Source organism: Anopheles arabiensis, chromosome 3 (genome assembly GCF_016920715.1).
Source record: "Anopheles arabiensis isolate DONGOLA chromosome 3, AaraD3, whole genome shotgun sequence".
NCBI classification, from domain to species: Eukaryota; Metazoa; Arthropoda; class Insecta; order Diptera; family Culicidae; genus Anopheles; species Anopheles arabiensis.
This window is the reverse complement of record NC_053518.1, coordinates 24,882,585-24,895,807: the sequence shown is the minus strand read 5'-3', so window position 1 is coordinate 24,895,807 and position 13,223 is coordinate 24,882,585. Positions and strand designations below refer to the sequence as shown.

General features: G+C 47.2%; 1 protein-coding gene and 1 long non-coding RNA gene across 2 annotated transcripts in view; one reads left to right on the top strand and one right to left on the bottom strand.

Moving 5' to 3' along the window:
• The window catches only part of LOC120899681, a 61,770-nt gene extending 55,501 nt beyond the window's left edge, over positions 1–6,269 (top strand). The window contains exons 3-4 of the long non-coding RNA XR_005739088.1: positions 5,299–5,523; positions 5,593–6,269. This is a non-coding gene — a long non-coding RNA (uncharacterized LOC120899681). The remainder of the gene's footprint in view (positions 1–5,298; positions 5,524–5,592) is intronic.
• LOC120899675 (zinc finger protein ush) overlaps positions 1–13,223 on the bottom strand; it is a 134,557-nt gene that overhangs the window by 67,790 nt on the left and 53,544 nt on the right. The gene's annotated exons all lie outside the window — the stretch shown is intronic.

The following is a 13,223-nucleotide window of genomic DNA, read 5'->3' as shown; positions in this document are numbered from 1 at the left end:
AGGACTTTCCGTCCAAATAAGGGGTGAGTCAGTGAGTCCGTGAGTGAGAGTGTCGATGTGGTGCAGTAGAAAGAGAGAGAGAGAGAGGGACTAAGAAGGTTTGCGTTTGCCTAGGAGTTTAGCGAGACAAAAAAAAAACAAACCGAACGCAGGCCACCCCGGTGTTTGAAAAGGATATTTTTGCACAGGCGGAAAGGATTTTCTCACCCTTTGGCTAAACCGAATGATACAAAAGGTCAGAGGCCAGCGGCAGCAGCAGTGTGATGTGATAGTGATCAGCAAAACCCGTGGGGAGAAAGGGTGAGGGGATAAACACGGCACGTGCCGGTTTGCCAACTTGCATTTTGAATGTCGCGCACGGCGGCAATGAGGGTTCGCCGCTTCCCCTCCCGAAGCTACGGTGAGATCTTTCCCGTGCGTGCGGTGCGCGCGGATGTGTCAAACGGCAAGATTGAGCGGTGTCGGGCCGCGCGTGTTCTGTGTCCCTGTACGCCCCGATAGTGCATCCACTTCCCCGGGGCTAATTCCGGTCCACAAGAAGCAGCAGGGATGTGTGACTTTTTGTAGCGTGTGAGATTAAATCAACGGAATGGGCCCGGACCACCGGGGGCAGGTCAATCCGAGGATGCGCATTAGCAGGGAATTAACTTTATTATGCCAATCCAATCAGAAAGTCGAACGCGTACTACACTTTCGCTAGCCGTTGTATTGTTGTCGTTCGTATCTCTCTGCCCGCGCTGACTATTAGCCATTATTAGATCAGGCGTTGGTGATAAGGAGCCTTTGCTTATCTGTCGGCTGTGCAGCCATCCTCTGTGTACAAAAAGGTTGATAAATGCCCCAGCAAAGGGGTGTATCAGTGACAGAAAGGGATTAGAATTGAATTAAAACATCCTTTCTGGCTGTAAAGATTATAAAGAAATAGGGTAAGTTAGCTTTTTTTTATTTCTACGCTAAAAAGCATCTTGTGATGAAAAACGTTTAAGTGAAGTTCTTGCTTGTTTTACATGTTTCAAAGACGTTCCTGCCGAAAGTTCTAAACAATCCATTTAAATGGTTAATCTTCTCCTAAGTGGATCTTTATGAGTCATACCGGAACAATGGACGCAAAAGATGGAAGAGAAATCCCTTCCAAATACGAACACAGACATCAAACGTCATCTGTCTGAGTGGTATTATCTTCTAAAATATGACATTCCAATGGTCCACAGTGAGAGTCCGATAAAGCAAAGGAAGAAGCGAGAGATAGACGAAGACGACCAGACGAATCAAATCATCTTCTGCTAGAAAGCTGTTTTTTTTGCTTATCGATCGTGTACATTTGTCTCGAGCGGTGGTGGATTGCCTTTGGGCAAAGGATATCGGTTGCCGACGGACTGGACAGCCCCGTGTTCTCGGGGACTTACTGGAATATGTATTGTCGTATTCTTTGAGTGAGTTTTTTTTGTTGCCTCCTCTTGCTCTCCTTCCAACATGAACGCACACACGCACACATTCATTCTCATTGTATCTCCTTTCCTGTTTGCTGCCGCTTATCTAATGCCTGGCGACGAACCGCCGCCGCCGCCGCCGTCGCTGTTGCTGCCGCCATCGGGGTAAGATAACGCAACCATGCCAGAGGCTTAAGGGAAGGAGCGTAGCAGGATACATACACATTAATGTTTAGAACAGCACACAGAGCGAACACGCAAAAGCAGCGCAGGCGAAACAGTGCAGAGAGGGCTTTAAGTGTTATCTGTGTTTTCGAATGGAGTGTTTTTTTCCTTTCTTCAATCTTCCTCTCTTGGTTTGACTCATTCGACTCATGGCGAGTCGTTCCCTTTTGCTCCTACGGCTTCCTCCTTCCTTTCTTCCACCCAAGGACAGGTCCTTGGAGGAAGAGAAATCGGACCGGCAGCGAGCGGGTGTGGGAGAAAAAGAGGGAAAATCCCACCGCTTGCGTGCCACGGTGCGCGAAGATGGATGGAACGAGGGAATGGATGAAATTGAAAGATTACTTAACACACACACAGCCGCACACACCGGGTCCGAGGTCCCAGCAGGAGACGGCTGAGAGTGAGCATTTTGTCTCCGCGCGGCGGGTTTCGCCGCTGTCGCCTTCGGTACGGCAAAAGCCGGACGGAAAAGAATGGATGGAATGGTTTTGGATAAGGCGAAATAGCGTCGATCGCGAGTACTGATAGGCGAGTACCATCGGGCGGACACCCCCGCACGCAGCACAGTCTCGAGAAGGAGACGCACACCTGCTGCGAGAATGCCGGCGGACAGCACAACAAGAGCGAGAGTGATCTGCGCTGGATGAGACGACGAGATACACGAGAGTGAGATATGTGGACCGCCGTTAGTTTTGGGCGAAGTGAGAAGAAGGGCGCGACGAGCTGATACTGATAAGGATCAAGGTTAGTGCTAGTGTGTGCGAGGGAGACAAAGAGCTAGCGAGAGCGAGAGAGAATATATATGGATGAAATGAGAGAGAGAGAAAAAAACTCGTTACCGGACGGATACACAAAGCGAAAGAGACACGTACACACAAGCTGATGAAGCTGCTGGGGGGGAGGTTGGCCATCGAAGCGGCACAACCACCGCTTCACAAGTGGATTCGAGCAGACAGCGGCCCGGCGTGAGTCAGGGACGCCCTGCAACACCGTCCACCGTCCTTCCCATTCTCCGTTTGCAGCGAAAAAAACACCACAGCAAAGCGGAGAGCGAGACCGACCGGCCGACCGACCAACCGACCGAACCGATCCGAGTGTGCTGATTAGATTTTATTTATAGATAAAATTTTTATACGCCCGGCCGCGCGGAGGAAATGGACTGAGATAGCCGGGGCGCGATAAGCGAAGCGCGCCCGCGTATTTTGCCCTGAAGTTCTGGTTTTGGCTTTTGTCTGGTTTTGGGCTCGCGAGCGCTGCTTTTGTGACCGGAGCACCGGTGGACGGGTAAGTGACGCGGACGATAGTTATTTCCTTCGCTTCCAGCCCCGCGGACGGACAGCGCGATGGCGAGAGGACGCGAGGTATGGTTGCGAGCGGAGCGATAAAAGCTGATGAACACATTCGCTTCGCAAGACGTGAGTGTTCCGGCGATGATGGTTGCGTGGTTTCGTCCACCGGGGTTTGATCTTTGGGGGCGCGAGGGGGTGTCGAAATGCGATTTGGACACTGGAGTACGCTTTTTCAATTCATCAACTCAATGCGCATATAGCTTATTTTTTCTTGGCTGGGTAATAGACGCTTAACAATGACATGTAGTCACTCATCTCTATTTTCCCATTATTTTTATGGACTGACAGCTCATTAAATAATTGTTCCGCTGCCCAAGCACAGCAACAACAAATCTGTAAACAGTAGTGATGCCCACCTCACGTCCACACTCACAAACCATACGCAGCCTATTTAGCTGCAAATTAACAGCGTTCCCCTTTCCAACCGATCACTATGGAAACGTGTCCCCTGGGCTGCGGTGAGATACGTTCCGATGCGACAACAACGCACGTGAGAGCAGGAACGAACGCTCCAAACCGCGTGCATGACTCGCCGTTTGACAGTACGGGATGAAATTGTGGTCCCCCGAATCCCGCCGGAGGGCTGGCATCGTGTCGCAAGATCTGATCTTGGCCCCGGGTAAAGGGGTTTTTTGCTTTTCTTTTCTTTTTTTTCCCTCCCCGTTTGTATTGTTATGTCTCGAACCGGGCGCGTATCGATTCCAATCTCTGTCTGGCTGTGTTTAAAGCACTAAGGGTGGCCTCCGACAACCTTTCGGCCATCCAAACGGGGGAAGGTTGAGGCACAAGGGCCGGTGCAGTGGATTCGAAAGATCGTAAAACCCGATTGTCATATCTAGATATTAAACGATGATGGACGGGACGGACGCTCGCAAATGCGAACTGAGCGGCGATGGAAGATTGTGCGGTTGTTTGCTTCTCTTTCGCGCTCCCGCATCCATCCCGCAACGGTCGTGATCATCGTTCACATCGATCGTGGAAGTTGTTTTCGATCTGGCAGATGAAGATGATGACGGTTCCAGTTGACGAAACGATCGGATGAGTGTGATGCATATAAAGCGATTACAAAAAAAAAAAAAAAAAACCGGGCAGGTTTTCGCGATGGGTTTGCAACGATATCAGCCATCAGTCGATCGCGAGTAGGAATGGAACGTTTCACTGTGTACGGTAGAACTGGTTAGTTAAAATAAACAGTGTTGTGTGTGGTGTGATATTGAATACAATTATTCTCTGAAGTGAATCAATGTTATGGAATTTAATTAGTAATGATCGAAAACTAGCGTCAAATAACAAATATTATTATAAATTAAGTAAACTTTTTTAATAGTTATGATAATTACTTAAGACACAGTATTTCTTATAAATGCTGCACAAAAAAAGGAGCTAACGCAAATTGGTGAAACGATCAATAAAAAATCCTTTAATTTTCGCTCTCTCACATCTCTCTAATACGCTCCCATTTTGCATGCTTTGTTTCTGTTTCATCACAGTGCACGTGTTAGAGATTTGGCAAATTGTTGACGGCCGGCACACGGGCGGTCAGTGATTTTAATGGTGTCGAGAAGATTGACGGTGACGATTCACTTCGGCGTGCAGCGTCTGTGCGTCGGCGAAACAGAGTGGGAGACAAACAAAACAACCGCTAGAGTGAGCAAACGAGAGAGAGCGAGAGCGAAAGAGACAGAGAGGGAGCACATGAGAGAGAAAAGTTTGGCGGGTAGTGCGTGTTGATCGTGTGTCCGTGTGCGGCAGCGCGCGTGCTCATCACACCGCAGCGAGTTACAAACAGATCATGCTGGCGGGGTGTAAAGTTTAAAAAAAAAAAAAAGGAACGAACAGCCCAAACCGAAACGGGTTTTGTGTGAGGTGGATGTTTTCTTTTGGGGTGTTTTTTTTAATGTCGAGACATGGTGCCCGGTTGCTTTCGAGACATGGGCCCGGGTGTCGTGCGAGTGGTTAATGAAAGCGCGCTTTTAGCCGAAACCCGTTGGCACCTTCTTAATTAATGAGAAACGCAACCCGACGAATTTTCGAGACTCAATCCGTTGCTCTGCTGACGTGTTGATGGGGGCAGCGTGTCGAGAAAATTAAATTCTCATACTAAATTCATTACCATTAGCGGTTTAATAGTGCTGTCCAATTAAAAAACATGCCGATTTTACCAGTGTGTATTATTCATTGGCGCAGGTTGCCGCAGGTAAGGTTATGATGCGCAGTTTTGCAGTCAATTGAAACATCTGCTTCCTAAATGTATTTAAACCCTTGCTTCTACTAACGTCCCATATTTTTTGCAGCAAATTTCTGAACCAGAGGGAAACAAAAAAATCGTAAGATAAAATCAACGTACTCTGGAGCGAATTCATTCGTGTGCGAATTTGAACGGTACGGCTGATGGCTGCAGCTTCGGATCACACCCCCTACCTGGCTGTTCGATATCGAACTCGTTCAATATCACATTTCAACCGAATGCCAGACACTGAGCAGCAAAAACTACGAACGAAGTTGACCTTTGCAATGGGGTGAGTTTTGGTGTAGCGAGAAGTTTTATCTCTTTCTTTCCCCCTTTTTAATCTTCTCCGTTTTTTTAGGCAGGAGGCCTTGTCGTGCACCAAAAATTTCGAGAAGAAAGATCACGATAAGAGCCGTCCGATGTGCTCCCACCCAAAAATGAGTCCCTTTCCACTGATGGACTCGTTGGAAACCTTGCTCCAGAAGTCTGGTCCGGTGCCTGGGTTTTGGACATTTCGAGATAATCGAATCCTTGCCCACCGTGCCTCCCCCGTGCCCTAGGTAACCGATAATTGACGCTCGGGAAAATGGACGCGCCCGGACGCTGATAGGAAGATTTGTTCGTTATCGGACGCAAACGAAACCAGAATGAATGTCACGAGCTGGACGAAGGGAGTTGCAGGGTTGGAAGGGTTTTGTGGGGTCGATCGATCGGTCCAGCCGTTATCGAGCTTGTCCGATCAACCATAAAAGCCATTCCAGGGGTCATGTTGATGCTTTTTGGGAAGAATCTGGGTTCGGTCCCGAAATCAGACAATTGGAAGGACTGAGGATACCGGACCAGAGGGTGATGATTTTGGAAGAATCAGCCACAAAACAGGGGCTCGCAAATTGCATGCTTAGGACGAAGTAGGGAACATGCCAAAATGCAATCCAAAATCAGTGATGCACCTGTACGTGTGGTGGTCGACTATCATAAGCCATCAATCAAGAGCCACGGGGTAGAATCACGTATAAACCCACCTCCACGTCCACTAAACTCTTTTCGTACGTTGAATCCAACACACTATGGAGTCGTTCACATACCCTCAGTGCTCTACGCAGTCTGCAACGCATGTAGGCGCTGTGCATGGCGGTAGGATATCATTTGTTTCGGCTAGAACCTCCCTCACTTCCGTCAATGTCCTTCCTTGTTGTGTCCCTACCGTCGGGCTGGCTAGTCAAAACCTGCTCCAGGATCGAGGTGGAAAGCTAAGCGAATGGATCGAAAGATTGAAAGCAACTGATAAGCCAAGGCAAAAAGAGGTTCTTATCTCACTTTCGAGCTCACCCATTCGTCTCACCTCCGCTCACTCGCCGTGAGTCACTACACGAACGGAAATACCGTCGACGGTGGAAAAGTTCGTCATTCGCTTGGAGTTTTGTTTGTTGCGAGAAACGGCGCCTCCACTAGCCATTATATTGGAGCGTTCCTTCCCTCTGACGCTCTCCTCTTTTCTATCGACTGACCTGGATCCTGATTGATGGAAACTGATAGCGATATTATTATATTTTACAACGTAGATACCGGACAGAGTGTCTAGGGAAATGGCAACGAAGGAGGAATGGTGCCACGGTTCCAGAGTTCCAGAGAGTGCCGCTGATTACCGCTACAAATGGCGATGGCGAATCGGTGATAGTGCAATGTCGGACCGGGTCCTCGCAAGTTCCCCGAGACAACCTGACCCGCTGGAACGTTCAGTTGATCTGTGCTGTTTGATAAGGACATTCCGCCGGTCCGGCGTACTGTTCGACGATCTCACCCACCCAAACAAGGTCCCTTTGACTCGTATGCATAAAAGCCAGGACATGGCATCCGTGAACCGTGGCCGTGTGTGTATGTGTTTGGGATTTCGCTGCATCGAATCGTCCTTGCCGTCCGACAACATCGTCACGTGGCAGAACACGGTTGGGGACACATTATGGTGCGTTTGCTTATCGCGCCCCGGGAACTCTTCTGTTCGGGAAATGTCTCGTTGTGTCGAGCTCCAACCGACCGCCCAACGAAAGGACTCACGGAACAGTAACGGGTAGTGGTGGACGATGGCGACGTCCCTGACGATAAGATCAAAATTCATGCAACAAACGACGAACTCTCCGAACGAACCAGCCAACGATACCATGAGATCCATCTCATTTTGTCCCACCCGTGTTGCTCGTCCTCATTACTTTCATACTTCTGCTGGTAGGAAATAGCACGCTATCTATCTTTTCTACATCGCAGTTTTGGATTTTTTTGTCTGTGTTTGTAGATCCAGTGATTCGTTGGGGGCACTACAATGGGAGGGAAAGCCATCTCGACCTGCGCTCTTATCCTTTGTCATGATAAATCGTACTACCGAGCGAACAGGCAACAGTGCGCATCTTATCGGTCCGTTCGCTATCTATTGCGTCCGTGGGTAGAGGGCGCTTTTCCATTTTCTTTAACGTGCTTTTCTTTCACCAAACGTGTTGGGGGAGTTTTTGGTCTTTTATCTACTTTCGCTATCTACTGCTGTTCTTGGTCGATGTTGTAGGACCTGTCGATGTTTTCCTTATCTTTTTCGTAGCTTTTTTCGTGTGTAAACTTTTCAACTTTGCCGTCCTTTCGGTCGCTCTCACTCTTACTATAATGGCTTCTTTACGCTGCGTGTCTCGACCGTCTCGATCGCAGCACGGTACGGACGGAAAAACATAGTTCCTTATCGCGCTCGGGTGTAGGGAAAACCCATTTTCCTCGCTGTCCACGGGCTTATCGTGCACGTTCGTCGTTTGCTCGTGCCACATCACCCCACACACACACACACACACAGCAATGCTAGCTTGTTTGTTATCGTTCAATCTTCTCCTCCTTCTCGGCCCCTCCCTTTCGCAAGGATATTCACCTGTCTTCGAAGGCAATACCACGCAAGGATATGGCTCGTTTCTCGGCGATTCGACCATCGTTTGCCAAAGTGCTGGCACGATTCGCGCACTATCTCATCGGGACTATCTCGTCGCCATGCTTCAAACGCTTCTATCGATTCCTTCCCAACCTTGGAGCTTCAGCCGCTTCCTCTCTCTCTCTTTTCTCCCATTTAGCACGGTACGATCCTCATTCATCTTTTTCTTACCGGACTGAAATCGGCGAGCTCTGCGAATGCCGATCGTCGACGACAGATAAGCAACCGAAAACGCGTATCGTTCCAACGAGCGGGTGGTCGAAATGTATCCTTCCAAACACGCACACACACACACACACTCACAGCGACATTGGCTCGCCTGCTCACACCACCACACACACGCCAAAGGGACAGACGGATTCCGATGCGGAAGTGAACGCAAGATAAGCGACCAGCGATGCATTTGGGAGCGATTCAATACATTTCCGTCTGTTTGGCGGGCAGATAAGGAACCCCATTTTGGGACGATGGTGATGAGGACAGACAATCCCTGCGGAGGGGTGGGTCGGAAGGGTGGAGAGGATGGAGGACGGAGCAGGATATATGATAGATGTGAGTTGGAGATTGCTGGAATGAATGGAAAGTGTGCGATAAAAACCCATTCTTCGGTGTGCCGTATGCATAACAAGCAATATTTGGGTGTAATTTTTATTGGGGGTTTCTCGTTTTATGCGTCTGTCGAGGGTGACGTAGGGTTTTGTGGAGTTTTTTTAAGTCTGTAATATTTATTTCATTTATCTTACTTACATTCAACATTGAACCAGATAACTATTGAATTAACGCCTCAGATTTTGGTTCATTTTAAGTAGTTAAGCAAGTAGGCTAGACAGCTAAAGTTTTTGGGAAAATTTCTAACAAAACAGATAATCAAACTTTACTACGAAGAATGACAAAAGGAAAATATAGGTGAAATCACCATCAAGGTTACAATTTAAGGGATGAAATAACGTTCAGTAAAACCGAAGACAAAAAGACATCATGAAAAGACAGTTTAAAATTTGTAACCCTTATCAGCAAAGGAACGTAGACAAAACAGAGAAGGTAAAACGCGTGTTGTTACTCTGCATCTCGTTTATTTCAGTATCATTAACTGTAAAACATCCCCAAAAAGACTAAAATGCCTGTATGATGAAGTGCATTCTCATTTGTTTCAACGGTTTCATGTTTGGTTGGCTTTTTTATCCCTATCACACGCTTTCAATCACGTACGGATCCTTCAGATCAAAATCTGTTCTTTTCCTTCAAACGAATACAGAAATGGTGCCTCGTTGAGGTCGTCGTATATTACCGACCGCGGCACGTCCCAACTTCTACGCCAAGGTAAGCATTCTAGCCCTAATCTGATGAATGGCGCGCTTCCCCAGTGGCTTCCCATTCGTGGGAAGGAAACAATGGATTAAGATTTTGCCATCCTTCACCCAAGACTGCGCCTTATCAGCGAACACACTCATCCTGGTTGGTGCGACAAGGACTTGCGTTGGGTTGGAGTATGGGTGTAGTTTGTTTACGTTTACTCGCGACCAGGATACGATCAAGCAAACACTTTGAGCGCGTCCTTCTGTGGAGAGGAAACACACAAACACGCGCGCACACACTACGCCGATGGAAAGGACATTGATAAGGACGGCAATCCTGCTTCAGCGCACACATACAGCCACATACATACAAGCACACACATGCACAGATTGACCGAATGATGAAGCTGGTGTGTGGAAGATAAGATGAGTTGGTAGGCAGGGTGGAGGACGAACTGAGACCAGAGGGGACGAGCGAAAGGATGCTGAACACGACACGAATGGTCGCGATGTGGTGCTGGGAACACACGGCAGTTCTGTTGCTGTGCGATTGCTGATACTGGAAAAGCGATATAATGTTATTAAGAGGCTATCAAAACAAACCACACACCAATACACACGTAGCAGCGGGGTTTGGTGACGGTCGTACCCTTTTCTCCGGCACCATGCCATTCGAACGGGTTCGTACGCCAACCAAATGTCGCCCAGCGACGGGCCAAATGTGAGAGAATGAGCTGTGTTGGGAAGACGTCTTCCATTGCGGTTTGATGTATTTAAAGTAAAGTTTTCCCTTTGTTAACTGCATGAAAATGGTTTACAGTCTTGGGAGAGATGTAAACGTGTTTTGGAAGGAAGGTATATTGTAGAAAAGGATGGGTTGGAGTATGGTTTACTGCTTATTTATACACCATTAACGGGTTTGCATGTTGTCGAAAAGCTGCTTGCAAATTACATTTATGACGAATATTTTATTGATTAGTAGATTATGAGAACGGTGTTATATCCTTACAGTATTCTTTCATTTGGACATTAACTATCATTTAATTTTGATCAGTAAATTTTAAAAATAAATAAATTCTTTATAACTCAACCGATACGAACCAATTAGGAAGAACATTATTGAGTACAAGTAAATCGATCCTAAGTGCTTCTTTTTTTGCTTATCATTCAACCATCGAAAAGCATCGGGACAAAAAGCACTCCTTCGTATTACCAACACGATCACTCGCGTACTACTCAATCTCTCGCTCTAAACGCTGTCCTGTCGTTGTCCTCGATGGTGTAAAAGAATTCCAACCCATTTCCGACACCCATTAGTAGCCGAGGCACGAGCGGCACTGGGTGTTTCACAGCTGTCCAAACGACAAAGCATCCTTCCGGAGTCGGGCAGTCCCTTCCAAGGTGAAACCCTTCAGCCCAACCGAGGGAGTGCCTTTTTCGGGGGGACAACGACAAAGTGTCACGAGAGACTCCGGAGGGATGGCTGCCGTCATCCGGCTCTACTACTGGCAAGGAAGCGATAATCTTCTCAAATGGATCAAATTTAATTTCCGTTTCATTCTCAGACACTTATCCACACGGTGTCTGTTTGGGTGTTTGGGAAGCATGTCGAGACTGGTGAGTGATGAGCGATGAAAGAGAAGGAAAATGTCGGGTTTTTCGCAAACGCCAAGCAAAAGCAAAAGGGAGGACTCCTTTTTGGGAGCATCGAGGACGATGGTTCCTTGCAGGATGTGTTCACCTGGCCAGTAGATAAAGCGTACGCCACAACAAGTATGTAACACTTTACTTCTTGTGTGTGGCTGGCCAGTCGTTTGCTGCAAATGTGGTTGTGTGTGAGTGTATTCGCGTGTTTTATCTCATTCTTTTTGGTGCTTGTCTGGCAGTTAAAACTCGTCCACGTCGCTATCAAAACCTCGACAGCAAACGATGCAGCAGTATAAACACGGATTCAGTGTTGCTCCACCAATGGGCTGTCTGAGGGGATAGCACAGGGGAAAAAGGGCTCGAGAGTGGTCATAAAAAATGATAAACGAATGATATTTTACATCGCATCGTGCACCTTTTTTAATCCTCTCATTTTCCATCATCATCAGCGTCATCGTCGCCATCACAATCTCGATGGGCGAAACACAGAGCGGGGTGGGTTGTGCTGAGGATGGATCATGGCTGGTATCGTTCATTTCCGGACATGTTGAGTGGACGGGACGGGTAAAAAGGGGACATGGGAGGGCGAGGTGGACGCGATAAGAAGCAGTTTTAAAATCATACCTTTCGGACCGCCTCGGACACCGTCGGTTGCGATAATGCTAATCGTGAAAATGGTAAATAAAACGACATCTTAATGATCACCCCGAACCACCTTCGTCGCTTTTAAAACTGCGTGTCCTTTTTTCTAGTTATGCCCTTGGAGGTCACCCTTATGCGTTGCCATAAAACGCCGGAAAGTTAAAGACGTTTTTTTCTGGGACGAATATAGCCAAAAAACAAGAATTTTGACCCATACTGTCCTGTGCTTCAAACGAGCGACAGAGAGAGGAAGAGCACCATAAACGATGGCAATGAAGCGTTTGCAATTAAAATGGTAGCCAGTCGGTGATGTTTCCTCAGCGGTTTGGAAGGTGCCGAGGCGATTAAAAAAGAACATTTGGTCACCTTGTGCTTCGGTTGAAGTGGGAGTCTTTAATTTCTATCCCCCAAAAGAATCTCCTCGCACGCCACATTAGTGTCCTCAAGTACTACCGAAGGCAAACGAACCGGAAGGGAGGATAAGCACGGCCACCAAGCAGCACGTGTTGATGGGAGGAAGGAATTAAAAAACGCACCAACGTTGATGGCAGGATGATTTCGCTCATCTAAATAAGCAAATTGTCCCCGGCATTTGGCATGCTAATCGGTGAAATCTGGTTTAATGGTTTTCATTCCGTGTTGGGATGGGCGGCGGATAATGGCAATTAGAAAAGAAATTAAAACTGTGCGCATTGAAATTGGGGCGTTTTATGCATTGTCAAAAGAAATTCAACAATTGTTTAAGTGAATGGAATTGTTTCATAAGAAATGATTATTTATTCTTTGTGAGAAATGATGCATCGAGAAACTTTGATTGCAAACTTATCTCCTCCGCATTCTTATCATATTTTATACATTTTTATTTTGTCGAGAAAATATCATTTTGGGCCAAAATTGGCAACCGTCATTTAACATTTAGCTCTCCTGCTCCGAACATAATCAAACCTGCATAATCTCCTAGATCTCTCTAAGCATAGATTTAACTCGCAACCCTTTACTCGGCCTACATTCCTTGGTTTTGGAGCTTAAAAATCACTAAAAACTTTATCAACCCTTTTCCAGCCACACTGAGCGGGACCAAAGTACCACCGCAGAGCGGGAAATACGGGGTTAACGCCACATCGCTGACCTTCAAAAGCCACCCCAAAGTCCCAAAGTGCTGACAGTGCGTGACGTTTAAGTGTCGCGAAAAATCGCATTTGCAAAGTGCGATTTTGCGACGAGAAGAGGATAAGGTGGGATTTCTGGTACACACTATCAGTGTTTAGCGATCGGATTTATTCAAACCGAAGCGAGCAGCAACTGAAGTGTGAAGCAAAAGGCTCATCTCGAAATCTCCCCATCATAATCCCGCTGTAAAATGAGATAATGGAATTAGACAAAAAAAGTACTATATGCCAGATATCAAGCTTTCAACACCACGAAAAGCGTCACACAGTTGGTGTG